The sequence below is a fragment of the Cupressus sempervirens genome, chromosome 3 (assembly GCF_028749045.1).
Source record: "Cupressus sempervirens isolate cs-2001-9-10 chromosome 3, ASM2874904v1, whole genome shotgun sequence".
Taxonomy (NCBI): domain Eukaryota; kingdom Viridiplantae; phylum Streptophyta; class Pinopsida; order Cupressales; family Cupressaceae; genus Cupressus; species Cupressus sempervirens.
This window is the reverse complement of record NC_143120.1, coordinates 412,582,707-412,595,303: the sequence shown is the minus strand read 5'-3', so window position 1 is coordinate 412,595,303 and position 12,597 is coordinate 412,582,707. Positions and strand designations below refer to the sequence as shown.

At 38.6% G+C, this 12,597-nt stretch overlaps 1 pseudogene; it reads right to left on the bottom strand.

Moving 5' to 3' along the window:
* Window positions 1-1,453: 1,453 nt before the first annotated feature.
* The window catches only part of LOC149566765 (BURP domain-containing protein 5-like), a 55,250-nt pseudogene continuing 44,106 nt past the window's right edge, over window positions 1,454-12,597 (bottom strand).

Here is a 12,597-nt window from a genome sequence, read left to right as displayed (position 1 = left end):
AACAGTTATAGTAGAGAAAGTTTGCATGTTTTGTAGGATGTGTGACTTTAAGAGAAAATAATACTTTCCTAGAGAATGTGTAGCATATGATGATATTCATTTTCTTTATAAAATCATCTTGAAGGTCAACAACAATAATATGTTATTTGAATTTTAGATAAGAGCGACCAAATTAGTGTCTTTAGATAGAGTTAAGGATGTAGAGTTCATTTACTAGGATGTCAAACATGAAAAATAATTTCCACCTCAAACATTTTAGGATGTTTAGATTGTAGTAAGTGTAGTCTTTTAGAAATAATACTAGGTAAGAGTCCAAGATTGTCCTTGTGGGATCCAAATTAACTAGTTTGATAATAGCTTATTAACCACCCCAAGAATATGGAAAAATGGACTTTATGTCCATTTCCAAGGTTCCAAGTGATCTTAATTTTGAACAAGTTACCTAAGAAAAGCTTAGGATAGAAATAAAAGATGAAATTATTAGTGATAAGATAACAAAATTAAGCAAATATTTGTAAAATTCCATTTTCACAAAAACTTTAACATTCGTTGAGGCAATAAATCTTCCTCAAGGCCCCTCAAATTTCTTAAAAGACCACCTATCGTTTCCTTGTATGACTCGCGAAGTTCAATCAATTTTTTTTTAATCGAAATCCACTTCAACACATCAACATTATTAGAAAAGTCTGGTTCAAAATAGGGAGCCCATCGAATGAATTTGTGGTGGTAGGCCTAAAAAATGGGAGGATTCCATAAAGCAATTTTTTGTGAAGATCGCAATTTGCAATCTAAGAACAAAATGTCCTAATCAAGGAAAGAGATACTAAATGGTTACTAAAGGAATCCTCCAACTACTTCCAAACTTTGGTACTCGAAGAAGCATTCTCATACCATCTCGTAAAGAGGCCATCTGAATGCAATAATCCTAAAAGCCTTCTAAGAAGGCAGTATTCACAATTGGGGTTTAAAGCCCTGTAGGCGCATAGTGGGGTTCTTCTGAAGCCACTAGATGAAGAATTTCAAAGGGAAAAATTGACAACGAAATTAGATATAGATGTGATGGAGGTCTCCTTTGAGCCTAAAAAAATTGGGAAGGGGGAGATCAGGATGACCGAGTAGCTGAGGGATCACAAGGTTGGGGTTTTTGGGGAAGAATCTTATTAGCTCACGTAGCTAGCAAAAAATTATCTCAACTAGTGGAAAACCCCTTAGTTTATCCTTTCGAGCAACTTTCCCCATGCAACCCTCGAATCTATGGCATCAAACTTACCATCCTCATTACACAAGGTTGAAGGGTTCCAGAGATTCCACCTTTTGGATCTTGAGGAATCGCCCATCAAAGCAGACTGGGGATGAGGGTTTACCATCGGGAATTTGCTGAAACAATTGCTTGAAGATATTTGCTTTGCCAAATAAAGTGGTAAAATAGACTTTGCTAGTTTATAGTTGCTGCTTGTTAGTTGAGAATGATAAATAGACACTAATAATAGATTTTTATAGTTTATAAACACAACATGCTGGTTCTCACTACAAACGACAGTACTAAAAGATAGAAAGAGAGTTACTGTGCCTCCTCGTGACAACAATAAAACTTGAAGCTAAGCATGTTCATCCTGCTCCCCCTAACGCTGCAAGTTATTAATTTATTTATACATATATAGCAAGTGTAGTTGCACGGAGGCGTAGATCTGATCAGGCAACTTTGAGCCACAAAACATCACCTTGGGAAGCGAAGTGACATTTAGAAGTGGCATGAACAGGCTTTACGTTTAGGATCTTGAATGAAGCGTGGTCTGGATTCCATGAACTGGTGTCCATGTGACAGATGGCCGCTGCCTCTACTGTCTTCCCTGCATCTTCGCCCCTCACCGTAACTCTCGCCACCCTCGCCCCTCGCAGCTCATGGCACAGATACACCGCGTACGGATACTCTTTGATGTGGCAGTAATACACTGGCACCACCCCCTCCTTGTGAAAAATCAAACTATTGTAGTCACTGATTATTAATATTCTATCACAAATGATTATTAAACTGCTGAAAATAAATTCCAAGCTAATATCGAAGAATAACACAATTGCAACTTCACTTATTAAATACGGAAAGAAATGTGCAACACAATGAACACAATATTTTCGAACAAATTGTCCCTGGAAAAACCCCTAAGGGAAAACCAGTTCTACAGGTGAGGAATTATATTAAACTTCAGCAAATCAAGAGATACAAAATTCCTTGCCTCTCACTGGCAGAGCTCCGACAACCTCCTAATTTCTCCCACTGATATTCCCCACTGCTATCCCCATGCTAACACTGCGCCCTTGCTAACACTGCAAGACTGTTTGCTAACACTGCAAACTACTTCACAAAAGCTTCTTCACATCCAAATGACCCAATGACCCCTTTCTATACTACTCCTATTGGTAAACCAATGACCAAGATTAAATCTAACCAACGGCTGAGATTAAGACAACTCGACAGCCAATAATAGAATTGGTTGCAAAGTGTCCAAAATGAATCACTAAAATTAGTAAATAATAACTATTTACTAATTTTTTGGCAAGTGGACAAACAGTTGTCCAAACTACCCATAAATACAACCGCTATTCATAGATAAGGACGAACAGCTGTCCAAGCTGCCCATAAATAGTGCTGCTATTTTTGGGTCAGAAATAATAGCTGTCCAACTAACAATAATTAACACTCCCTCTTAGCGAGGAAGCTGTTCTGCATGACACCCATCTTATCTCTGAAGAAGATAAATTTGGCCTTTCCCAAAGCCTTCGTCAGAATGTCTGCTACCTGCTCATCTATAGGTATGTATTGTAGTAAAAAAACTCCCCTTTGTACACAATCTCTGATGAAGTGATATCTGATATCTATATGTTTAGACCTATCATGAAACACTGGATTTTCAGACAACTTGATGCAACTCTGATTGTCACAATGTATCACAGTAGTCTCAACCTTCTGACCAAACAAGGCTACTAACAACTTCTGAAGCCATATAGCTTCACATGTCTCCATGCTAGCTGCTATGTATTCTGCTTCTGCTGAACTTAGAGCCACAGATTTCTGCTTCCTGTTGAACCAAGATACAACTCCTGATCCCAAGCTGAAACAACACCCTGAAGTGCTCCTTTTGTCTATTGTACTTCCTGCCCAATCTGCATCAGTATAGCCTATAAACCTGATACCTTCACCTTGAACATATCTGATCCCATACTCGACTGTACCACACAAGTAACGTAGCACATGCTTAGCCGCTATCCAATGCATTCTCTTTGGTTCAACCATGAACTGACTAAGAGATTTTACTGCAAATGCTATATCTGGTCTAGTGTTGACCAAATACATAAGCGAACCAATCAACTGTCTATATAAAGTGGGATCTACATCTTTCTCCTTAGATGTATCTACCTTCCTCCAATTCGTGATCATGGGTGTAGACATGGCTCTGCAATCCTCCATCCCGAATTTTTTCAAGATTTCAATGCAATATTTCCCTTGACCAAGGAAAATCTCCCCATCTGTCTACCACACTTCCATGCCTAGAAAGTAGTGCATAAGTCCTAAATCCTTCATCTCGAACTCTTTTGCAAGGTTCCTCTTGCAATCCACTATGAGCCCTAGTGAACCTGTAAGAAATAGGTCATCCACATAAAGAACAAGAATGAGAATCTCACCCCTAACCATCAAGTAGTAGAGGTTAGCATCTGCTTCACTCTTCACAAAGCCCATTTTCTGCAAGTATGTATCAATGCGCTCATACCACGCTCTAGGAGCCTGCTTGAGTCCGTACAATGCTTTCTTCAATCTGCACACGTGGGTCTCTTTTCTGTGTGCTACAAAGCCTTCTGGTTGTTCTATGTATACCTCCTCCTTCAACTCACCATTGAGGAATGCTATCTTGACATCCATTTGATGGATCTGCCATCCCATCTGTGCTGCAAGTGAGATTATAGCTCTTATAGAAGTATACCTGGCAATTGGAGCAAATGTCTCCTCATAGTCTATTCCCTCCTTCTGAGAGAACCCCTTTGCCACAAACCTAGCCTTGTATTTCTCGATGCTACCATCTGCACCATGCTTTATCTTATAGATCCAGCGTGATCCAACTAAAGCCCTATCTGTTGGTCTAGGTACTACCTCCCACACATCATTCTGCATTATTGAAGAATATTCCTCAACCATAGCATCTCACCATACCTGATGTTTTGCAGCTTCCTGATAGCTAGAAGGCTCACTATCTACCAACTGACTAACTAATGCCACATAGTCATTGAACTTGGTTGGTTGTCTTCGCTGTCTAGTACTCTTCCTAGGAGCTCCCACAAACTCCTGAGTATTCCTTTGTGTATCTGGAACCACATGGTTCTTGCTGCCAACTCTAGAGGATGAAATGTCAACCTCTAAGTCTTCCAGATGCATTTCCTATTGCACCTGTTTCTCCATACTCTGTGAATCTTCACTAACTAAGCCTACACTCGTACTGGTAACTGTACTTGAGCTTTGATGCCCTTTACTTGGACTTGGAGCTTCTGTTGGCTGCTCACTCTGATCATCTGCTGGAAAATCTCTGGATCTCTTGAATGCCTTGTCCTCCATGAACTTGACATCCTATCTGACAATAACTCTTTTAGTCCTCGGAATGAAAATCTTGTATGCCTTTGAGGTCTCACTGTACCCAAAAAAGTACCCCCTCTCTGCAGTCTGATCTAACTTTGTACATGTATCTCCAGGAATATGACAATATGCCAAACTCTCGAATATCCTGAAGTGACTAACATCTGGCTTCTTCCCTGTAAAGCCTCCTCTAGTGTCATCTTCCATATCACCTTGTGTGGAAATCTATTCTGAATGTAGACTGCTGTATTACATGCCTTTGCCCATAAGTAACGGGGCATGTCCTGGTCATGTAGCATAGCTCTTGCTAACTCCGATATAGAACAGTTCTTCCTCTTAGCAACTCCATTCTGCTATGGATTGAATGGAACAATCCATTCTCTCTTGATTCCTTCTCTGGTGCAGAACTCCTGGAAGACATTTCCTTTGTACTTGCCTCCATTGTCTGACTGAAGAACCTTTATCTTCTTTCCTGTCGAGTTCTCCACAAGAGCCTTGAACTCTTGGAATCGACTGAAAACCTCATCTTTAGTCTTCAAGAAGTGTATCCAGGTCTTTCTAGAGAAGTCATCAATAAAAGTAACATACTACTCATATCCTCTGAGAGATTTCGTTGACATTGGTCCACAAACATCTGAATGTACTAGATCAAGAACACCCTTAGATCTGGTATCACTCCTTGGAAAAGATGCTTTCACAAACTTCCCCAACACACATCCCTTACATACATCGTCATGCTCTGTGCTCACCTCTGGAACACCTGTCACGGTCTCACAAAGCAATCTAAGTGCTCCATGATGAATATGGCCCAACCTCCTATGCCATAGCTCTCCAAGATCTCTAAGATTATTGTTGCTCATAAGTGCCTTAAGAGTATCAAACTGCAATCTATAAAGGCGACCACTCCTAACTCCAATAGTTATGGGTAATTTTTAATCCTTGTGCTTAATCAACACATGTGTCCCTCTAAAGAGTACATTATACCCCCTATCCTAAAGAATAGATACAAAAATCAAATTCATACCTAAGCCCGGCACATATAACACATCATGAAGAGGAATTATCTTTCCATTCTCCCTCTGAAACTGAACAGTCCCTTTCCCAACAGGGTTGAGTTTCGACAAGTTTCCTATAGAAATTTGGATGTTGGTGTCCTCCTCCTTGTAACTAGAGAAGTACTCTCTAACTCCTGTCATATGAAATGACGCCCCACTATCTATATACGAAACACACTGTGAGGTTGAGCTAACCATACAAGCTATGAGTGCAAACTCATCTTCCATTCTGCTGGAGAGTTCTTCTGCACTTGCTGAAACTGCCACCTGCTTCTTACCCTTTTTCCTCTCTGGGCAATCACTGACATAGTGGCCAAACTCATGACATCCAAAGCACTTGACCTTAGAAAGGTCCTTCTTCTTCTTTTCACTTTGTGAATTTGATCCTTTGCTAGATCCCTTATTTTCTTTCCCTTTACCCGCTAGGGCAACATTCTCTTGTTCCACCTCATTTTTCTGACTCTTGTTGGCCCCATTGACAAGACTTAGTCTAAACTCCTCCTGAGTGAAATCAGTCCATAGTCGATCCCAACTCGATAAAGTATCTCGTCCACTGACAACTTGAACAAAGACACTCCATTGTTTAGTAAACCCATTCAGGGCTATTCTCACTAGCTCATCATCACTAGGGCTATCTTCAATAGCTGCTAACTCATCCTTGACAAGTCTGAGCCTGGTGAGGTAACTTGTGACATCTTCTCCCTGATTCATCTGGGTATTCTTTAGCTTCTCTCTGAGAATCAACTTCCTGTTAGTGGTAGCATTCTGGTACAGATTTAGAATGGCGTCCCACATCTTCTTTGCTGTATCTAGCTCCGAGATATGTGGAACAATATGATCTTTGACACCATCAAGGATAATCCTCCTCGCTTTGGCATCGTCCTTCCTATATGCTACAAGCTGTGTTGCATCCGTTGGTATAGGTACACCACTGGTAGCATAATCCTTGATACCATTCTCTTCCAACAATAAAGAAATTCTGGCCTTCCAAACACCAAAATTTGAGGCACCATCCAATCTATCCTGATCTCTCAAACTAGCTGAAGCCATCTCAAGGGTTTAAAGCAATAATAAATCTAAAGAGATCAAAATTTCTTTCCTAGGGGAAAACTCTTCTACCCTTAACAATGCTCTGATACCATGTGAAAAATCAAACTATTGCAGTCACTGATTATTAATCTCCTATCACAAATGATTATTAAACTGCTGAAAATAAATTCTCAGCTAATATCGAAGAATAACACAACTGCAACTTCACATATAAAATACGGAAAGAAATGCGCAACACAATCAACACAATATTTTTGGACAAATTGTCCTTGAAAAAACCCCTAAGGGAAAACTAGTTCTACAGATGAGGAATTATATTAAACTTCAGCAAATCAAGAGATACAAAATTCCTTGCCTCTCACTGGCAGAACTCTGACAACCTCCTAATTTCTCCCGCTGATATTCCCCACGCTAACACTGCGCCCTTGCTAACACTGCAAGACTGTTTGCTAACACTGCAAACTGCTTCACAAAAGCTTCTTCACATCCAAATGACCCAATGACCCCTTTCTATACTACTCTTGTTGGTAAACCAACGACCGAGATTAAATCTAACCAACGGCTGAGATTAAGACAACTCGACAGCCAATAATAGAATTGGTTGCAAAGTGTCCAAAAGGAATCACTAAAATTAGTAAATAATAACTATTTACTAATTTTTGGCAAGCGGACAAACAGCTGTCCAAACCACCCATAAATACAACCGCTATTCATAGATAAGGATGAACAGCTGTCCAAGCTACCCATAAATAGTGCTGCTATTTCCGGGTCAAAAATAACAGCTGTCCAACTAACAATAATTAACACTCCTTCCCCTCATCTTTCACTCGCATTATCGTATACTCTGCTTCATAGATTTTGACCTCTTCGAAACTTTTGTTGAAAGAACGGATAAACGAACATTCCCCATCTTTGACGTGATGAAGTCGATTATGGACTCCAACGATGTTGTGCAGAATTTGGTTTCACCCTTCCTAGCAGGTCTCTCGCAGGCTTGTAATGTCTCATTCATGGCCACAGTTGCAAGGGAATCGGGCGCTAAGTTGAGTTCCTTCAACGCCAGGGAGAGCTTGTCGGAGGAGAAAGGGAGTTTGTCCGCGGTGATGCGTGGAATAAAATTCTTGGGAATGCTTGCGGCCTGCACGAAGGTGAGTGACACTTTGGTTCCGACCACCAAGTCCTTCTCCAGCAGAAGCATGCACAACGATGGGTTTCTCAGCATTTGCACCGTAGCTGCAGCATAAACATTGAGCTGGATAGTGCAGTGTGGCAAAACCTCCTCAACGCCTTTTCCCTTTTCATTATTTGTCCCAACGTACTTCACCGCTACTTTCTCATATGAGATGAGTTCCTTCAAAGTTTGTGGAATGGGTGTCGTGGGTAGTTTCTCCTGTCAGTACGCCATGCTTGGACTAGTCGGAGATAAAACCTTTTCACCTTGCAAATGCGCCACACTCAATGCTGCTACTGCCTGTCAATTCCAAACAACCAAAACTCATAATTAGCAAAGCTAGCAAAATAAATTATAGTTACAAACTACGTGAACTATCTTGATAATAATTAAAAAAAAGAAAAATAAAAATAAAACCTTACAAAGAAAAGAATTAAACTAGTTAAACTCCCCATCCTGTGAAAGGCGGTAATTTCAGTGTTTCAGAGATACCAAGTGAAAGAGGTTCTCCGTCATATAAATATACCGAGCTTATGACTAGGGAAGCCGCGCGCCATCGTAGACGTAGGCATAGCATGCATGTCAAATCTCATATTACTTATATCATCTTGTTTTTAGTGGGGGACACTACTGATATTTTCTAGACATATTTCAAACGCGGATATCAGATGAGATCGTATGCACTACAATCATATCTCGGCAATGTTAAAAGTATCAAAGTCGTTAGCAAATCCACTTTTGTCATGTCCCCAATTTTTTGGTGACAGTTCGATTTAATTAATTTAATTAATCTGGTTGTCCAAGGACGACTAATTAATTATTTTAATTAAATAAATAAATATTAAAAGATAACCTTGTATTTAATAAAGTGACTTGGAAAATATTTAATAAAGTCACTTATGAGATAAGATCAAAAATGTTCTAGAAGTCTCTGGAGAAGGTGGAGAGAAAAGAATAAATAGGCACCCCAGGGCTCCATTCGAATGAGGTAGTTGATTATCTCTCTTTGATTTTCAGATTGTGATTTAATCACAAGTGCATTGTGGAACTTAGGGTTTCTACAATTGTCACGGTTGGCCATTGAGAACGATAACTCTCAATCGGTACGCAATTTTGAGGGTGTGAAATATCATCCGAATTATTGCAATCCTGGAAGTGGTACCACAGCCATTTCATTGAAGCAAAGTTGTGGCCTAAGGCCAGATTTCCGCAGAAGTTTTAACAAAGGGAAAGAATTAATCAGAGATAGAGTGAGGGTTTCCTGACAGCCAATCACGCCTGCAAAGACCCGTTTATTTTGAGCCAACATTGTCATCCGATTGCGTGGGTCTTGATTCGTCACATTCCACAGTAGGATCGCACAGGTGCCAGTTCTAAGGTGTGCATATCACATGCATTTGTTCAAGATCGCTGAAGGTGGAGGGAACAGTCAGTGTAACCGGTAGAAACATCAGCGCCAATTCATTGAGAGTTCGGGTAATTAATAGCGACCCTGTATTAAGCCCACCACAGGAATTAGAAAACAATCTCGAACTCATCCGCCACGTAAGAGCTTCAACATTGTCTTCGGTTGCGGGGTGAATTTGAATCCGACTCCATTTGTTAGCACTCTCAAGTCGAAGGCATCACCACGGGAGGAACCCATTCGCATCAAAGTCGACGACGACAACTGTTAACAGGTTCCTTTCTTAGGACGTCTTTGCAGATCTGCCAACAGAGATTAAGTTAGCATTATGTATTGGCGTCATTGAAGAAAAAAGGGTATGGTCAAGTTAGGGATTATTTATGTTTGGGACTCTGACTGTAATCAATCGCTGTTTCAGCGATATTAAGCCGGCGGCAGCATTCCATATAAAGCTCGCAGGCCCGAATTGTCTCAGGTGCCGGTCTGAAAAATGTGGATACCGAAATTAGAGAATTCGTGTTGGGCCCAATATCAATTTGTGCAGAGAAAAGCAATCATATAAATCTCAATCAAGTTTGAGCTTTGAAAGTATTGAAGCAGCGGGAATCAAAGCTTCTAGGAACGAATACTGTTTATGAAGTGCTCCAAACATTGGACAGAGAAAAGCACATGAAAGAAGGACCCGTTTACTACTATGTCTTCAACACTCTTCTTTATTGTTTGCTTGTCCTGCATATATATTGGTGGGTTTTGATTTACCGTATGCTTGTTAGGCAGATCAAGACAAGAGGAAAGCTTGGTGATGATGTGAGATCAGATTTCTGAAGGCGAGGACAAAGAAGATTGAAAAATGACAAGTTATATCAGAAACTGGCCCATCAGTGTATTATTACCCAGATCTCAATCCTTCAGTATGCAGTAAGCTAGCAGAGGATTATGGTGATCATTATAACATTTGATTGTAATTCCTCCCTGAACATTGAAGGTATGATTTTACATTGCATATATTAATTGGTGAATCTTTTGGCAAATCCCATAAGTGTATTGACTGGTTCTTAACAACCTCGACTGCTAATTGTTTGACAAAATGTCAGACCTTTGAAGTTTCATGTTTTTGGTGTTTAAAGAGTCAATAATCCTTTCGGGGATATTTCAACTTTGAAAAGCTCTACAATCGTATCAGCTGGCGGAGTGGGTCATAAGGCTAGAATTCACTTGTTAAAGTGAGAAGTAAAGCTATCAAAGTTAAATTTCAATATTCGAGTAAGACTAATGGCAAACTATCTGAATTTTCTTTTTATTAGTCTACATAATGAGACCCCGTGACTCTCTTGTGAAAGATAGCCGGTTGCAGTGCTCGGGAGATACAATTGAAGGATATGAGATCACCTCAACTTGCGAAAATAGATGATAGCAGGTCAGATCGTGAGCACTCTCGTTAGAAGCTTCAATGCACAAAATTTAAAAACTATGAAGGTCAGCTCTGTCGTTGTTGCAGGCCGATATCAGATAAAACAAAGCATAATTAGAATTTTGGAGTTTTATAATCGTATTGGCATTTGCTGGGGGCGCCACCATATCAATTATGTAATCGACTCATAAAAATTTGATCCGCTACAATGCAATTTGATGGGATTTATCCGCTACTAAACCATATCTAGATTTCCTATGAGATAATTTTTTGAACTTGGGAAAACCCAAGTAATGCTACAGTGAATGGTTGGTTTTGTCAGAATGGAAAGACTATATCTAAACAAGAGCTGTGCGAAGCTAAAGTCCCTGCCTAAGATCGGACATGAGGAGAATGTGTGTGACCTGGATATTCTTTTGGATTTTTTTTAATATGGAGATACCATCTAGCCTAATCATTTAAACTAAAGTTATAGAATTGGTATCTCAACTAAAAGCTACCCAAACAAAATAAGTCACCAAAATAAATTATAAAGTAAAAGGTCACTATTGTACATACTATATGTAGGAATGAGAAGGAACTTGTATGCATACAAACAATTTAATTTCATATGTGTGGGCTGGAAGATAATTTCATTGCGTACATGTAGGTTGGACCAATTTTGACTTTTAAAATGGTGTTGGAATGAGTTCGAGGGCTAGAAAGAGCAAAAGAGTAGATACCATGTATTATTTGGCATGTAGAATGCATTGTTCAAATGATCACATAGAAAAATGATAATAGATCAATATGAATATGTTCAAGGTTAACTGGATTTGAGTCTAATGTCATGCATTAGTACACTATTGTTTATAATGGGGTTACTCAAGATTTTCATTATATAATTAATTTGGTTTTGTGCTTAATGAAATAGATAGCAAAATAAGCACTCAAAGTTCCATTAATTTCAATTTCCCATGATTCCTTGGCCCTATCTCTTCTTAAATATCAAAATCATTGCTAGCCGTGCTAACCCAACTTGCATGTGAACATTAAGGAAAATTTTAGTTTTTTAACATGAAGGAGATATTTTAAAGTACTTCTAATATGGCAAAGAGGCACCTTTGCAAAATAATACAGAATTCTATATATCTAGGTTGTAATGACAATAGTATAAAGTTGAATTTTTTTAAAGAAAATTAGAATTATTTATTCAATTTTTAGAATGTAATAATATAGAAGTTATATGTTGACAAATTTTAGAAATTAGATAGCAATTTTAAAGAAATCTAAATAACTTGCAAGTGGAAAATGTATTCAAGAGTATGTATAATATGTATTAGTGCATTATAAAAATTAAATATCTATTTTAAATAAAATCAAAAGAAAATATTAATAGATAGAATGTTTAAGAGTTGTCAAAAATCCTTGTTTATAGAGAGTTTTACACTAACTAAGAACAGGAAAATAAGATGATGTTGAGTCCAACTATGGAAACATGAAAAAAAGTTGCTCCATATTAATAAGCATGAAAATCAATTTTACAACAATAATGAAAGAACTTGAAGTTGGTTCCTATTGTTGAAAACGTGGACAATGAACTTGGACACGTAGGAAATGTGTTCTCCTTATTAATTTCATCTAACTATAAACATTTCTATAAGAATGGAGGAGAATAAATTAGTTTAGTGTAACACACTTACTTTTTCCTGCTAAAGAAAATTGTTGTTCCTGATGCCTCCCACATCATATTTGTCTTTGTCAAAATGTGTAACAACATTTTCTCCTCTAAATTTAATGACACCAATGTCATAAAACTTAGTTACCTCATCTTTAAAAACATCTGTTGAAAATATTATAATATGAATTGAGAATTATGTGCTAACTAAAGCTTCCCAGATACAT